This window comes from Copadichromis virginalis, linkage group LG23, assembly GCF_057382275.1.
Source record: "Copadichromis virginalis isolate Kocher_CV1m ecotype Utaka linkage group LG23, C_Virginalis_male_GT1.1, whole genome shotgun sequence".
Taxonomy (NCBI): Eukaryota; Metazoa; Chordata; class Actinopteri; order Cichliformes; family Cichlidae; genus Copadichromis; species Copadichromis virginalis.
The window spans coordinates 16,423,561-16,441,957 of NC_140639.1; the positions used below are offsets into that span (position 1 = coordinate 16,423,561).

Here is an 18,397-nt window from a genome sequence, read left to right on the forward strand (position 1 = left end):
ACTGCAAGACCAGACTGACCAACCTGTGCACTGCCTGGATTGATTACAAGAAGGCCTATGACTCAATGCCCCACAGCTGGATACTGGAATGCCTAGAATTGTACAAGATCAATGGGACCCTAAGAGCCTTCATCAGGAACTCAATGGGGATGTGGCGTACAACACTAGAGGCCAACTCCAAGCCCATAGCACAAGTCACCATCAGGTGCGGGATCTACCAAGGAGATGCTCTGTCCCCACTGCTGTTCTGCATAGGCCTGAACCCCCTCAGTGAGATCATTAACAAGACTGGCTACGGATACCGACTACGGAACGGAGCAGTTGTCAGCCACCTCCTGTACATGGATGACATCAAGCTGTATGCCAAGAGTGAACGAGACATCGATTCACTGATCCACACTACCAGGCTATACAGCAATGACATTGGAATGTCGTTCGGACTGGAGAAGTGTAGCCGGATGGTAACAAAGAGAGGGAAGGTAGTCAGAACTGAGGGGATTGAACTACCAGAAGGCAACATTGCAGACATAGAGGACAGTTACAAGTACTTGGGGATCCCGCAGGCAAATGGGAACTATGAAGAGGCCGCTAGAAAAGCTGCAACCACCAAGTACCTGCAGAGGGTCAGGCAAGTCCTGAGGAGTCAGCTGAATGGTAAGAACAAGATCCGGGCCATCAACACGTACGCCCTGCCCGTGATCAGGTACCCTGCTGGGGTAATAGGCTGGCCAAAGGAGGAGATAGAAGCCACTGACATAAAGACAAGAAAGCTCCTTACCATGCATGGAGGGTTTCACCCCAAGTCCAGCACCCTGAGGCTGTACGCTAAGCGGAAGGAAGGGGGCCGGGGACTGGTGAGTGTCAGCACCACAGTCCAGGATGAGACAACGAACATCCAAGAATACATTGGGAAGATGGCCCCAACTGACCGAGTGCTCAGTGAATACCTCAGGCAGCAGAAACCCAAGAAAGAGGAGGGAGACGAGGAACCATCATGGAAGGACAGGCCCCTGCACGGTATGTACCACCGGCAGATAGAGGAGGTGGCTGATATCCAGAAATCCTACCAGTGGCTGGACAAAGCTGGACTGAAAGACAGCACAGAGGCACTAATCATGGCAGCACAAGAACAAGCTCTGAGCACAAGATCCATAGAGGCTGGGGTCTATCACACCAGGCAAGACCCCAGGTGCAGGCTGTGTAAAGATGCCCCAGAGACAATCCAGCACATAACAGCAGGGTGCAAGATGCTAGCAGGCAAGGCATACATGGAACGCCATAACCAAGTGGCCGGCATAGTGTACAGGAACATCTGTGCCGAGTATAACCTGGAAGTCCCGAGGTCAAAATGGGAGATGCCCCCAAGGGTGGTGGAGAATGACCGAGCTAAGATCCTGTGGGACTTCCAGATACAGACGGACAAAATGGTGGTGGCTAACCAACCGGACATAGTGGTGGTAGACAAACAGAAGAAGACGGCCGTAGTGATCGATGTAGCGGTTCCGAATGACAGCAATATCAGGAAGAAGGAACACGAGAAGCTGGAGAAATACCAAGGGCTCAGAGAAGAGCTCGAGAGGATGTGGAGGGTGAAGGTAACGGTGGTCCCCGTGGTAATCGGAGCACTAGGTGCGGTGACTCCCAAGCTAGGCGAGTGGCTCCAGCAGATCCCAGGAACAACATCGGAGATCTCTGTCCAGAAGAGCGCAGTCCTGGGAACAGCTAAGATACTGCGCAGGACCCTCAAGCTCCCAGGCCTCTATATATATATATATATATATATATATATATATATATATATATATATATATATATATATATATACATACACACACACACACACACACACACACACACACATATATATACATATATATACATATATATATATATAATCCATTCAAGGCCTTATGTTATACAACAAAATAGTCTGTAATTGGTCCTTAATTTAGGAGGTAGTTATTAAACAAAATAAATGTCAAGAAAGTTCAGCTGCTTCCCCTTTTTACAAACAATAGGTTTGTTGCAGAGTATTTTCTGCAGAATAGGCAAGGGGGAAAAAAAAAACGCTGTTCGAAAAATGCATCACCCCACAGCATCTGACAAATATCACAGCCACAAGTAATGACAGTCGTCATTCTTCACCTAACACACATTTTCATATGCATTCCCCTACTTATATTTTGTCGCTGTGATATGAAACTGTGATGGAAGGGCCATGCTGTCAGCAGCATAAACGCCTTCTGAGACCGAGCAGCTTCTCCTCGTGATTATGCAGATTCATTGAGGCTGCCGCAGTCACACAATGCCTTTCCTGACAATACAAGAACTATGGTAATTCAAACATATTGCCAACAGCGTACTATTTCAAACATTATGCCAAGTGTGCCGTCGAGCCATCTTGGAAGGCCATAAAGTCACACACCCATTCTGGTGATTTATCATCAGCTTCCTTTCCGCTGGCTTTATGTGAGAAAACATATAAAATAGACATATAAATTAAGCCTCCCAGCTAATGTGGATGATGTTCATATTTACCATATACAGTGTGATTCCAAAGCAAGCCTATTGTTATCCATTTCTTTATGTTTGAAAATCTGACATGGTATTATAATTCAATTAAAGCATCAGCCATTGTTTTTCCAGTAGAAGCATACTCATGAGCATGCATAAGAGTACAATTTGTCACAGCGAATGCTAATTGTGTTCAAAATCCAACATTCTGGAAACACACAAAGGACTATGGTATTTTAGATACATTTTATGGATGACTTAAATTATACGTTTTTATTGGTTTTGAAATGGCCTTTGTGTGAGATTTTAGAATTTTAGATTTTTTGGTAGGAGAGGAATAGACACAAAAATTTCTCCTGTGGGTAAGTATTTATGATTGCTCCTTTGGGCCATAAAGATATACATTGTCATGAGTATTTTCTATTGTGTAAACTTGGTTTCTCAGACTCATATTTCATGTGCAAAAGTTTGGGCTGGATGTGGGTTGTGCGTTTGATCAGTGTGAGAAGTCATAAACTGATGCATGAAGGGACAGAAGGACACGAGGAGGAGACCACTACACTTGAAGATAAATGTACATGTATATCTACTAGCTCCAGTTTTTTTTTAGTTTTTCATTTACATAATATGCCACCTGGTGTCATAAAATAATGTACACCTGAGAATTTTCTGTGTATTTCATGACATGAAATATGCAAGCTTTTCTTTGCAATCTGTGCAATATATTGTGCTATATGACCTGCCTTACTTCCAACTTCAAGACACTACCACAAGACAACAGAGTGCTCGTGTATGTGACCCCCAAACTTCAATTGTCAGTTGTGATTTACATTAAATTGTCGATCACAATTACCTCAGAAGAATAAACAGCAATGTGCCAAAAATCAAATTAATTGAATAATGAGACCTACAAAGTGTTTTTGATGATGCCTTATTTTCCAAGATTACATGGAAGATACATAATAGCTTATATAGTCGATTGCAAGGGCATCCTCTCTTGCTCAATGGAGAGTTGCTCCCCAGCATTTTTCTCCCGAACAGTACAACCTATAGGGGGTGGCACCCTGGATTTGTCCACTGAAAATGAAGTCATCACGACATCATCTTTCATCATACATGAGGTCAAACTAGAGGGTTGTTTTGTCTGGGATTTTTCTTTCCCTTGAAAGGGCATCCAATTCCGCATCCTGGTATGCTATACTAAATAGCACTTTTGTAGGGTTTTTTTTATTTCACTAGGAGGGTGACATCTCAGATTCCCCAGCTGAGCCCATTACAACCGCAACTCATAAGGCACCACATTACATCTTTTTCATTTAAAGGGCATGTCATTTTTTCTTGCTTGGGGGGAGGCCTACAGGTCACCATCATGTTTTCTTCCAATGAAAGGGCATCCATGAGGGTTCTTCATTCACATATAGAAGCACACTACAGGACTGTTAATGCTGATTTAATCATAACTAAGATAGTCACCACAGACATTTTGTGTGCTTTCATCATTGTGTAGATACATTTGAGGGCATTTTGTCATGTTTACTCTTCACTGGCGGCAACTTTTTGGGCATTTTCAGTGTATTCCTCTCTCTCGTTCTCTGTCTCATATATATATTCTTTTTCAGAAGAAATGCTCCTTTTCAGAAATGCTCCCATAGTTGTGTCTGCAGGAGTTTTTCACCTTTTATTATGTGTTTTACATTAGAACAGCATCCTCTTTCTGTTATAGTTGTTCACATGCATTTACGACAAATAGATTAATAAAACCAAATCTGTATGAACATGAAGCTTAGTGCTTTGAAATCTATTATGCACTGAGAAGATTAGGTCAGACAAAAACACCACAAACCAGGAATGTTAAGAGGATTATCTCAGAAACACCACGATACAAATATGTTCCTAAGAATATTTGAATATCTTTTTTTTACTGCACTGTCTACAACAACATTTCTGTATATTGGAACCGATTTTAACTTTTAGTGTCACATGGAATCACAAGCATAGCAAATGACCAGAGATGGGCAGTAAAGCATTACTGTAATCTGATGACTTTTTTCAAGTAACAAGTAATGTAAGGGTTTACTATTGCAAAAAAGTAATTAGATTGCTGTTACTTTCCCGTAAGCACGCTGCGTTACTGCGTTACTAAACTGTCGTGATTTTGTTTGTGAGAGTGTTTCTAATGACAATGACGTAAGCGGGTGTGACACCCGTGGCAGCAACAGACGTGTGTAGATCACCACAGATAATATGGAGTGTGGGAGAGAGTACGGTCATGCAGCGTTTAAAGCGGGGGCGTACTTACATTAAAATTGACAAAAACATTAGCGTCCACTGTAAACTCTGCGTGGGAAGAAAACGTCTTTCTACAGCGAAAAATTAAACTCCAAATCTGAGCAAGTACCTAGCATGCTGCCACGGGAATGTGAAATTCATAAAGAAACCCCCAGATCCCCCCACTGACATGAGCACTGGGCAAACCTCCACTTTCCCCACTCGTGCTAAACAGGTGGAAATAGATTTAAGAGCAACAGGACAGTGCCGCCGAATCTTCGATTTTATTTATTTTTTGCTGTGTTTTACTTGCATCTATTTGAAAGAGTGAGTGTAAACACAAAACATTATTTCATTTTATATGCAAAAAATAGTTTTAATTGTTAAACAATCTCTTCAAGTCAAAGACAGTTGCATATAATTGGATTTTTGCTTAATGCAATGTGCATAAAATAAAAGACTAAAACTCATAAAACTATTTTTAGAAAGAGGCTTTCCATTTGATTCAATTTTGTATGATGGATTATGCATAAAAAATAGAATTGGGCTGACAGGTCTGTTGCTTTATTATGTATTCAGCTTGTGTATCATGTTTTTAAAAAGTAGCTAAGTAACTAATTACTTACTAAAATAAGCAATCAGTAAAGTAACATGATTACTTTTTTGGAGAAGTAATCAGTAATTAGTAACTAATTAATTTTTTCAAGTAACTTGACCAACACTGCAAATGACAATGTGTTTCACAGCACGTCAACATTTTTTCTGTCAGTATCCTCTTGCCACGGTGTATGTATTCATGGTACTCGTAAAGAGGACTGAAAATCTCTTAGGTTAGCTTTACATTTTGACCTGCTAGCATGCTGGAAATGAATACTGTGTATTCATGAAATACATACATACAGAAAAACCCTGATGTCGCGATAGAATAGGAACAAACTAACACATAAACTTGCAATGACACTGAGATCTACAGTGGGGCAAAAAAGTATTTAGTCAGCCACCGATTGTGCAAGTTAAAATGATGAGGTCAGTAATTTGCACCAGAGGTATACTTCAACTGTGAGAGACAGAATGTGGAAAAAAAAATCCATGAATCCACATGGTAGGATTTGTAAAGAATTTATTCGTAAATTAGGGTGGAAAATAAGTATTTGGTCACCTCAAACAAGGAAAATCTCTGGCTCTCACAGACCTGTAACGTCTTCTGTAAGAAGCTTTTCTGTCCCCCACTCGTTACCTGTATGAATGGCACGTGTTTGAACTCATCATCTGTATAAAAGACACCTGTCCACAGCCTCAAACAGTCAGACTCCAAACTCCGCCATCGCCAAGACCAAAGAGCTTTCGAAGGACACCAGGAAAAGTATTGTAGACCTGCACCAGACTGGGAAGAGTGAATCTACAATAGGCAAGCAGCTTGGTGTGAAAAAATCAACTGTGGGAGCAATCATCAGAAAATGGAAGACATACAAGACCACTGATAATCTTCCTCGATCTGGGGCTCCACGCAAGATCTCATCCCGTGGGGTCAAAATGATCATGAGAATGGTGAGCAAAGATCCCAGAACCACACGGGGGGACCTGGTGAATGACCTGCAGAGAGCTGGGACCAAAGTAACAAAGGTCACCATCAGTAACACACTACAACGGCAGGGAATCAAATCCCGCAGTGCCAGACGTGTTCCGCTGCTGAAGCCAGTGCATGTCCAGGCCCGTCTGAAGTTTGCCAGAGAGCACATGGATGATACAGCAGAGGATTGGGAGAATGTCATGTGGTCAGATGAAACCAAAGTAGAACTTTTTGGTATAAACTCAACTCGTCGTGTTTGGAGGAAGAAGAATACTGAGTTGCATCCCAAGAACACCATACCTACTGTGAAGCATGGGGGTGGAAACATCATGCTATGGGGCTGTTTTTCTGCCAAGGGGACAGGACGACTGATCCGTGTTAAGGACAGAATGAATGGGGCCATGTATCGTGAGATTTTGAGCCAAAGCCTCCTTCCATCAGTGAGAACTTTGAAGATGAAACGAGGCTGGGTCTTCCAACATGACAATGATCCAAAACACACCGCCCGGGCAACAAAGGAGTGGCTCCGTAAGAAGCATTTGAAAGTCCTGGAGTGGCCTAGCCAGTCTCCAGACCTCAACCCCATAGAAAATCTGTGGCGGGAGTTGAAAGTCCGTGTTGCTCGGCGACAGCCCCAAAACATCACTGCTCTCGAGAAGATCTGCATGGAGGAATGGGCCAAAATACCAGCTACTGTGTGTGCAAACCTGGTAAAGACCTATAGTAAACGTTTGACCTCTGTTATTGCCAACAAAGGTTATGTTACAAAGTATTGAGTTGTATTTTTGTTATTGACCAAATACTTATTTTCCACCCTGATTTACGAATAAATTCTTTACAAATCCTACCATGTGAATTCATGGATTTTTTTTTCACATTCTGTCTCTCACAGTTGAAGTGTACCTCTGGTGAAAATTACTGACCTCTGTCATCATTTTAGGTGGGGGAACTTGCACAATCGGTGACTGACTAAATACTTTTTTGCCCCACTGTAGTTATGTTTGGCCCAGGCATGGGCTACATACATCCGCTTACATACACCCTTCTGCTTCTGCAAACTTAATTCCTTTAGTAGAGACAGGACTAGTCATAGTGCATTTAAATTATTTGTCCTCGTTTTCCTCTTTAGAACAAGGCTTCTGTTTTGTATTGGTGTCTTCTTAGAGCACTACATGACCGCCTGTTTGGATGTTGAGATATTGTCATGGTGTAGTCATTTTTTGTCTCAGATACTTTGGATGCAATAGATTCATTCTGTCCTATACTGCTCTTGTAGTATACTCTCATGTAGCCTTAGCTGACTAAGGTATTATTCTTTTCGTTTAGATTCAAAAAACAACTTTTGAACCTCAGTGTTTCTGTAGGCAATACAGAATAGAGCCCACATAAAGCCCACATGGAGGGGTTTAAATCACACAACAGTAACTTGCCAAGTGCACATATACATGTAAGATCCTGTAATTCCAGTTACACACACACACACACACACACACACACACACACACACACACACAAACAGTTGACCATTTCTTTGAGAGAGGGAAGATGAACCATTTGCCACTGTGGTCTTTTTTTCACTCTAACAATGTGCTATCCACTGGCGACCATTTGTTTTCAAATAGGGGAACCTGCCACAAGCCACCCACACTCCAGCTGCAGACAAGACCAACATAAATCTGAAACAATACCCAATTAAAGCACAAGGTCCTCTCCATTTGTTTTGTATTCTTCTAGCCACCAAAGCACCACTTGTATCTCCCTTCCCACCTCTGTTTCTCATCCTCTTGACTTCTCGCAGTCCTTCGACCCCCTGTTGCCCCCTCTCCTGGTATAAATCCCCTACAAAACGAGTATCTAGTTTTATTATAATTGGTTCCCAAGCACCCATTCCAAAACTATCAGTGCAGCAGCATCTCGGTTTGGAAGACAGGTCCAAGCAAAGTAAGATAAGTAGCAGGTATTACAGCTGTTGCACAAACAAGATAAATGACATGTGTAGACCTGTTTGTAAATACTAGAAGGTGAAAAGAATACCTGGGGCAACTCAAACACACTTGAGATGATGAATGGTGTGATAGACTGTGCCAGAGACACAAATGCCAATGAATGGACAGGTATGAGGCAAGGGCAGAGGAGACAGGAAGGTAAATAAAAAGTATACACAGTGGAGAAATGATTTGGTTAGTTCAGTGGCACTCTGCAGAGTTGTAATGATGCATTTCGCTGTTTTGATTTGTTACATGTAACAAAGCATTGGCTGAGCCTGTCTGGGACCAAAAAGGCTTTGTATGCAACACTCACATGGCTAGATGAACATCTTGTTAATAAAGAGTGTACATTTCTAAGAAAAACAAAAGCATTATTTACTTATTTTTACAGTTTCACTATACATTTATCTGCTAGATCGACTAATGAAAACAACAGTGAAGCTTAAAAGGAAAAGGGGAGACAAACAGGTGATATATAAAATCTTAATGTATAATGTGGCCTTGTTTACATCCATATTAATATTATTATTATTATTATTATTTAATATACGCAATGATTTTTTTTTAAATAAACCATTCTTGACAGAGTTCCCCAAACCCAGCATATATAACAGCATATGTGCCTAGCACCCACTCAACAAGAGTTTTTGTTGACTATGAGTATAGGAGAAGCCATTTCAAATATTATATCAAACTCAAATTCAAACTTGTAAAATCAATATCCTATGATGTGATTTTCAGTTTTCTGTGCTCCACAATCTGCGCAACTCGAAAGATTTGCTGGAACCAGCCTCCCCAGAGAGAGAGTAAGAGAGAGGGACGATAGAAATCAAAAGTAGAGCTAAAATAGATTAAATACTGGACTCAAATACAAAGTAGACAGATTAAAGTAAATAAATGGCAACACTGCTCTGCATCTGCTTGAGGTGCATTTACAGTAGGCAACAGTTTTGTGCCATGTTCACCATTTCCAAATTCAAATTCAAATTTTTATTCCATGAAGTAGTCTTTAGAGCTTGTTTCCTCATATAAAGTTTGTCAACATTTTAAAATAGAAGATTTTGACACACATTGATTCAGTTCATTTGACTATGCACAACTGTCTTAAGGTCCTACCACAAGCTCAATCAGGTTGAAGTCTAGACAGGGCCTTGTTTTTCTGATCAGAAGACAAATCTATGACATGGTTTTCTACAGCATCATGCACCTCTTTCAGTCTGGTACAATAAGCAAAGCAGTGAAAACCGAAAGTCCATAAAGGTATGGCCAGAGAGAAGAGTAACTTTGATCCTCCTGGGTTATGTGAGCAGGTAATTAAATTATCCTCTAAGTGAGTGGTTAGATTGTTGTTTTTTTCAAAAAAAATCGCTTTTCAGGAGCTAGTCCAGCATCTGGACAGGTAATTATTGCAGGTATGGCTAACGCCCCATAGATTAGAGTAGGCGCATGGAGCAATGTGTCTGCAAATAAATTATAGGTAGCGATATTTATAGCACCACCAGTGTCCCATTGGCATTTACAGTATACACATTAAGAATGACACCAGAGCAGAGAGTACTGTAAAAACAAAATTTGTAAATGAAGCTGTGGCTATAAGTATGAAACGCAGAAGAATGAAACCTGACAAAAAACGATGACTTTTATAAATCCAAGCAGGATACGTGTTAACATGTTTCCTTAAAGAAGATCAAAGGTAAGTTACATTCTCTTTGTCTCTTTTAAGGCACTGACAGAGGTTGTCTGCAGCTTCATTACAGCCAAATGTGACAGGGCCCTTTTCTTTATTTTAGATTAGGGGATTAAAGAGACATTGCACTCAAATCCATTTGTGACCTCCTGTACCTGAAACTGATTAGTAATTTGCAAGAAGATAAATCTTCCCTGTGGATGAACGACTTCACTCTAAAAAAAATTATACTAAGCATCATAGCCTGAACAGACAAAGAGAGCATGTAGAGCAGAAGTAAGAGAAAGATTTTAATGAAAGTGAGAGGTTAGGGAGATGCAAAGCCTGCTGCTCATGAAAGAGAAGGTTAAGAGGTGATAGAAGGAAAGTGAGCAAGGTGGGGAGAGGGTTGTAGTGCTTAAGGGACAATGAGAAAAAACAAAAAAAAAGGGAAGAGGTGGTGGTGGGGGTGGAGGAAGGAAATGAGATAGAGTAACGATGAGGTGTGTTTTTTCAAAAGGCAAAAGTTTTCAGAGTTTAAAAAGATGGTAGAAGTTGGGAAGAAGTCCGCGAGGGCTGATCATATCTGCAAAACACCCCCAGGTTGGAATAAAGAGACAGTTTGGAAGGCTGAATCATTGAGCTGGTATACTTAATCAGCAGAGTGGCCAATGCAGATTGTATATGACTGTGAAGTGTGGGATGGGGTGAGAGGGAATATTTAGCTCATATTAGGAGTGCTATCCTCCCCCTTGCACACAAGCAACATCTCAAAGAACAGTCAAAGTCTTGCTTTTATTGTGGCGTTTCACACATGTTTTAACTTTTATGTTATTGATGGAAATGAAATGAAATAGTCATGGTATAGGTGAAAAAGGGTATTTGCACACATGAAGGCTAAAGAGTTAGGGAAACAAATATCAGTCCCAAAAGGAAAAGGAACAACAGCAAAAAATTATATTTTGTTCTACATTACCATGCATATGTCATACATAGAGTCATCATTGTGACCAAAAAGTAAAATATGTTCAAACTGTCAGCATAATGGAATCAGTCAGTGATTACATGAAAAGAGTGAAACAAAGGACTATAACAGTAAATGTAAACATGCTAAAGTGACACTGTTTTAACTGCACTCCATGCTCACGCAAACTATTGGTAAGATGTGCATTTATTATGTTTACGGTACTTCATTTGAAGTTCAACATTCATAGTATTATGACTAGGGATGGGTACCGGTATCGGTTCTGACATAAACGGTAGTAACCAGACCGAAAAGCAGCGCACATTTTGGTGCTTTATTTCGGTGCTTTTTTTCCCTGAGCTGTGATACACTTTAGATTCTAGCCAATCATTTTACGTTTCCGAGGATAGTAGGCGGGGCCAGGTACGTACGTTCTTTTAGAGCAGAGCTACAGATTAAAAATGCCCAAGGCGAAGTGGTCAAAACTCTGGCTGTACTTCACAGCAAAATATGCAAACTCAGCAGCCTGCAACAAGTGCTTTAAGCTGATACTGTGATACTGTCAAAGGAGGTAACACCTCAAATCTGATGAAACACCTGGCAACGCATAGCGTTTTTTTTAAAAGCCGAGAAATGCGCCGTATTTGATAGCTTGCTGTGAGACCTCACACCGAGCACATCTACTGCGGGTGGGTTGCCTGTTATCGGGCCCGGAGTTAGCAACATCCCCCAAAAACACGAAGAGGAGAGTCCTGGCCCCTAGCCCTGCCAGTGTAGCAGAAATGATGAGGATGATGATGCAGCAGCAGCCGTTCTTCTCTGCGTGAGTAGCTTAATGTTGTTCATGTATAATTTACGTTGAGTAGGCTAACCACGTTATTACATTAATGCATGTAAGGTGAACTAGCAAACACCATCATAGCTACATGCGGCTGTCCTCTTGTTTGATGGCAGATACTCCCTTCACCCTGGCCAAAAAGGCTAAAATGACCAAAGAAAAAGTTGAAAACAGTTAAACATGAGAGGTTTTTGGACAAAGTTTGTGTTTTTTCCATTGTTTAAGCACTGCTTCCAGCCAAGAGTGATACCATATATGCCCTATAGCTGCAGAAAAGGCTAACATTGTTATCTTTTTACAAAAAAAACAGCTGAACATGAGAGGTTTTTGGACCAATTTTGTGTTCTCCATTCTTTAAGCACCGGTTTAAGCACCGTTTAGGCCGGTTTGGCACCGGTATCGGATAAAACCTAAACGATACCCATCCCTAATTATGACATGGTTTTATTTAAGTGTATGTCAGTGAAGTTCAGTACATTACTCAATATCATGGTTTGTAAAACACACACTCACACACACCAGTCTACTGTGTCTATTTCACACTTTTCCTCTCTAAAGCTTGAAATGGACACATGCAGTTGCAATACCGCATGCAGAAGGTGGAGTACCAGGAGGGGTAGATAACGTATTTAAAGCCCATAAGTTGCTAGTGAGTAAGTAAGGTAAGAAGTACATTCAAGGGTTCTTCTATTCCAGAAATTATTAAGCTAGATGGCTAATATAGATTTACATGTAAATGTGTTTAAACGCTAACAGGGAAGTAACGGAAAGCTGTTCCATTGCTCAGTTCATGGTGCAGAAACAGAGCGAGAATTGGTAAATAAGTGAGCCCTCTGTGATTTATCATATTAACAAATAAGCTTTCATTTTCAGACTACACTGTAAACCCCAACAGTCTACCTGACTTATAAAGTTTGTGGATATAACAATTAAAATTCCTCACAGAGTTGAAACAACTTAAAACTTTTCTGTTCGGTTAACGATTCAAACAGTTATAATTGTACATGGCTTAGAAGTTAAGAGTAAATACTGCTTTCTTAATTATGATTTTTGAGTAAATGTTTTTTTCCGAGCTCCGCATGTGGACGTCATGACGTCATGACGTCTTCTCTCTAACCTGAACGACGTTGACAGAAAATTCTGTTCAATATGGCTGCCCTTCTCGAGCGACTGGAGAACACATTTGGAGAAACTTGTAAGTAAAACGGAACCTTCGTTATGTTTATTTTTTCCGTAAAAAAGCAAGTATATTAATATGTTGCAGCCAATAACTTGTTTTCGAATGCGCTGTTGTGTTAAAAAGCACAGACCCAGGTGGTGAATAGTTGTTCGCGGTTGTTCGCGCTCTTTTTCAAACATAGATTATGTCGTCAGTTTTACAGTTTTAACCGATTAAAACACAGTTTTACGAAGAATCACACATAAAGAAAGGGTCTTAGTGATATTTTAACGACCCCTTGCCAACGCAAGAAAGTTGGCGTTTTTACAACAGCAGCCTCGTTGTTCGGCAGGTTTTTTTTTTTTTTTTTTCTTCTCATTAGCATCATTCAAAAGTGACTTAGCTAGCAGTGGCAACTTCTATCTAAAACAATTGAAATATAGCATGGTGTTGTATATTTAGTGTGCTGATAAGGTTTTCAATATTTTTATTTTTTCTTCCAAGGCTGAAGGCCAAAGACAAAAAGACAGAAGAAAAAAAAAATTCAGACTGCAATTAATTTCAGGTGGCTCCGACAGTCTCGGTCGTTGTGTCCTTGGGCAAGACACTTCACCCGTTGCCTACTGGTGGTGGTCAGAGGGCCCGGTGGCGCCAGTGTCCGGCAGCCTCGCCTCTGTCAGTGCGCCCCAGGGTGGCTGTGGCTACAATGTAGCTGCCATCACCAGTGTGTGAATGGGTGTGAATGTCTGGATGACTGAATGTGTAAAGCGCTATACAAATACAGGCCATTTACCATTGATACTGTGTCTATTCCAGGCGGACGCATTGGATGAGTCGACCCTCATTGACACTCCAGTTGCCCTTCTCACAGTGGTTACCGACGACGCTTCCCAGTCCAGTCCATTTTACTTCCTCAAGCATGGCTGTTTTGGTGAAAGGCGACTAGGTGATGCGTGATATTCCCAGATTTGCAAATGCATTTGCTTTATTGTTTGGCTTGATCTATGCTCTGCATTTAGACTACCCCAGGAAGCTGGTTCACACATTTGCCTTAGTCCAAAATATCTTCATGGGGCTTGATGACGGCAAACCCCTGAAACCCCTGCCTACATGCTCTTAAGGAATATAAGGCAATGTTTGTTAGGACACGCACTCTGTTACTGAGCACTTTGTTTGAAGCACTTTAAGCACTTTAAGTTTACTACAGGCTTTGGGTGGATTTAACTCCATCAGTTTACCTAATTTTCCTATACTTGACTGCCTTATCTGGTTATTTGGAAGCTGATCGTCTTTGTACCCATTTTAAAAAATTGTTTTTCATTTCTATTTTAAAAAAAAGTGATTAGTATTTGACTTTTTGTTTTGCATTTTTGTGTATTTTGAGAAAGATGCAATTAGGACTGATGTCGTCCTTTGTGAGTTTATAAAAAGATAAAAGATAAATGTTCTACACAGAATTTATAATGCTCACTTTTTGGTGCCGATGTCCATGTTAGTTGTTTTATAAAAACATTTGTGATGTTTTAAAATTTTCATGAAAAAATGTTAAATAAACAAAATGTAAAGTAACTGAATTTCCGTACTTTTTTTTTTTTTAGTAGTCTACACTCACAACATAAATATCTTTTAATTAATAATCAGATAATTTGAGTTTAGGTTGTAATATAATTGCATTGTGTTGCATCAAAATAATAAACTACAAGAAACACAAAAATATTGAAATTAAAGTATACAGTCTTTGAGTAAAGCTCAATTAATAAAATATAAAATATAATTTAAAATTTTTAGGTTAACAATAAATACAAATTTTGAGTACCCCATACTTAGAAGATATGAGTTTTTGTACTTAAATCTTTTGAGGTAATCAGTTTCCACAAAAGTTTTAAGTTCAGTCAACTTGTTCGGGTTTACAGTGTACCTTGGCCATCATAGGATATAGCAGAGTTAGAGAGTAGTGTGAAGAAACTTTTAATAACTCCTTTAACACATTAGCAAAGAAAACCCCTGATGATTGAGAGGGGATGCCAGCTGCTGCCATGTCTGGCTTAATAGAAAAGGCCAGCTGAATAGGTGCAGGCTTCACCTGCATTTTCAGATTAGCAAGAAAAAGTGAAAAAGACTTTGGTTTGGCCAAATATAATAGATTTAACAAGCTGCTTTGCTGATACAGCACCTTTATTTTTCTGTTATTGGTTTATAAACAGCGCTGGAGAGATTGACATTTATCAGTGCCACACAGTGCTTAAAACCTGTGATCTTTTTATTTTATATTAATAAACTTTTTTTCTTTTAATAAAGTTGTAGCCCTATTTTTTTGGAGGTCTTTAAAAGCTGTTTTTAGAGACACTACAACCATATGATTTTAAAAAGGTATTCCTGTAGAGTAAACAGAATATAAAGTATTTCAACTGAGGTCAGCCCTAAAGATCTGCAGCAGTAATATTGATCCATAGATCTACATAACACTGATGGGAAACATTTTTCTCATATTTCTAGAGAAAAATTACTTTCTTCTTTGAAACTTTAAATAAAATTTGTCAGTAACTCAGCTTTACATGCAGTGAGGTATATTTCACAGTGTGATATCGCTACTTTTGCTAAGTGGTTCAGGAAATGGCAAATATTTTAATCACTGTAGGAGGGATACATTTTATAATTCAGACAGGAAAAGGTGAAAAGTTCCAGGGAGAGTGCAGCATTTATAGAAACAATAAATACAGGAAGCACAAAGTCATAAAATTATGTGTTTTGTTTTTATAATGGGATGGGCGTTGTGTCTACTACACCACTGTATTACTCTTGATATATAAGCATTCAGTTCTTTACCATTTATAATAAACTGATAAAGACCTTGTAGTGGTGGTTTGCTTGTTAAAAAAAACATCATTAATTAAAGAATTATCAGCTCCAATAAATGAACAGGTTAATAATCAGCTGAATTCTTGTACAAGTGTGACAGGTTGAAGGACTACTGCATATAAAACTGTTCAGTTAATACTAATTGATATCTGTTGATATAAGGATGAAAATAATGTAAATATGGTAAGAAAATTGCTAAGAGTTTATTATTTTTCATGTTATATTAATGGCTTTCATGTTACTTAAGAGAACTACAATCTATACATCTCTGATCTGCTAGTAAGCCTTTTCTGGGATTGATTAGTAGTGTCTCTGTTCTCCACCAGGGGGCTTTTGCGCATTCTCCTCACTGCAATAAACTACTGCATGAGAGAGACGCAAATCATAATCACTCTCGTGATTCTTTTCCCCGTTTTCAGGTAAAAGTGTTTAAAAGTTGATATATTTCCAATGTGTACACTGTTAAGATATTTAAGAGGTAATCCTTCATTGTTTTGTAAGCCTTAGAAGCATTATATTACAGTTTTGTGCACATATACATGGCGGTTTTGAGCCTCAGTTTTGTACTGTGTAATGGCCATTAAGATAACGGCAGGAGCTAAAAACGATTGTCAGCCATTTTTCCAGGAAACCTGCTCAAGTATATGTATAGTCAGCACTTTAGTATTTCGGTTTATTAGTTAGTGTTTTTCTTCCACCATGTGACATTTAGCAGTACAGAATGTGAAACGTTTCTGTTCATTTACTGCATTTACTGCAATAAACTACTGCATGAGAGACGCAAGTCATAATCACTCTCGTGATTCTTTTCCCCCTGTTTTCAGGGGTGTAACACAAGCAGTTGTAGCAGTTGCCCAAAGCCTTTGAGAGATGTCTCGCTTAATCTGCACCTGCAAGGCATCTCTTCCAACTAATTTCAGGAAGAAAGAGAGGGACCTTGGTTATGTAACATTTTTACACCATCTATTTTACTAAAGCTGTTATGGCTTCAGTTACCTGTCTCTCACTCATAGTTCAATGTAGCTGATTTGGCATTAGGGTCTAGCCGGAAGCATTTTCCAACCAGGCTTTAAACCCCTGACGTCTTGTTTCAAAGAAACCGAGGACACCTGTGAGGCATATCCTTAACTAATTTCTGCAAGGCAGAGGAGGATCACATAACGTTTTTATCCTTCTATTATACTAAACGTAAGGGAGAATTATCATAATGGATGTGTAGAATGAGCATAAAATTACTCCATTAAGAATGGCCTTCAAAACAAGGTGGCAGTATTTCATGTCAACATCTGGCCATCTTTATTCTTAATACCGAGCTTGCTGAAATCAGTGTGTCTGCCTAAGAGTCTGCTAGCAGTTGTTCCTGAAGCCAATTTTCTGAGGAAAACTTACCTCAAAAAACATCAAAGCAGAATTGAAAATATTAACATCCTGATTAGTGACGGGTAATTACAGAGAAACAAAGAAATAATAGAAATGAAGAAGCAAAGTAAACTGAAATGTGGTCATATAGTGAGATGTTCTAATTAGTTACAACAAGCCTGCTGTTGTTTCTTTACATAGTTTCAAAAAAGCACCAAAAGATCTCCAAAAGTAGCATTAAGATGCAACGGATCCTTTAGGTCCTTTAAGTTGTGAGTTTAAAGCTCTAACACAACCACTAACATCCTGTCATTGGTTTGGTTTGTCTGTAAACTAGAAAATCAGTGATAGTTCTGCGATCTGGGAGAGGCTCCAACTCCACAGCCATGAATATTTGGTCCTTGTTAAAGTTTAGGCATTTACATCTGCTCATTTCTCCATAATGAGACATCGAAATCTGGCACATGCTTTGATGAGGGGATAACGGGGCGAACGTGGCTCAAGAGTTGGGAGTTCGCCTTGTAATCGGAAGGTTGCCGGTTCGAGCCCCAGCTTGGGCAGTCTCGATCGTTGTGTCCTTGGGCAAGACACATCACCTGTTGCCTGTTGGTCAGAGGGCCCGGTGGTGCTAGTGTCCGGCAGCCTTGACTCTGTCAGTGCACCCCAGGGTGGCTGTGGCTACAATATAGCTTGCCATCACCAGTGAGTGAATGGGTGGATGACTGGATGTGTAAAGCGCTTTGGGGTCCTTAGGGACTAGTAAAGCGCTATACAAATACAGACAGACTATTTAATATGGGTATTAAAACTGATACTGATGCAGAAAAGCATTGATGAAAGCAGTGTGTTATCCAGAGAAGACCTTCTATGAGCACTTTTTTAAGGGTTGAAATAGATAGAAAGTTCTTTCAACAACAGTTACAAAAATAAAGAATATGAAAACTGCTTTTAATCATGCATGATTGGAGCTTTAAGATGAACTGATCGTGGGTAATCTGGATGTCTGAAGCTTAAAATATTTTTTAAGTCATTCCTTTATAAAACAGGGAAAAGTCATGAAGTATTAAGCTGATAACATACAACTTAGTGGGAACTGTGCCTCTAGGAACTCAAATAGAAAACAAGATTAAGTCTTATTTACTATACTTTACCCTCTTAGGGTTAGAGCTTGCAAAACAACATAGTTTTAAAGTAACAGAACCGCCCTTGAAA

The 18,397-nt window shown here is 39.7% G+C and overlaps 1 protein-coding gene across 1 annotated transcript in view; it reads right to left on the reverse strand.

Moving 5' to 3' along the window:
* Positions 1–18,397, reverse strand: part of naaladl2 (N-acetylated alpha-linked acidic dipeptidase like 2) — a 472,039-nt gene that overhangs the window by 146,270 nt on the left and 307,372 nt on the right. The gene's annotated exons all lie outside the window — the stretch shown is intronic.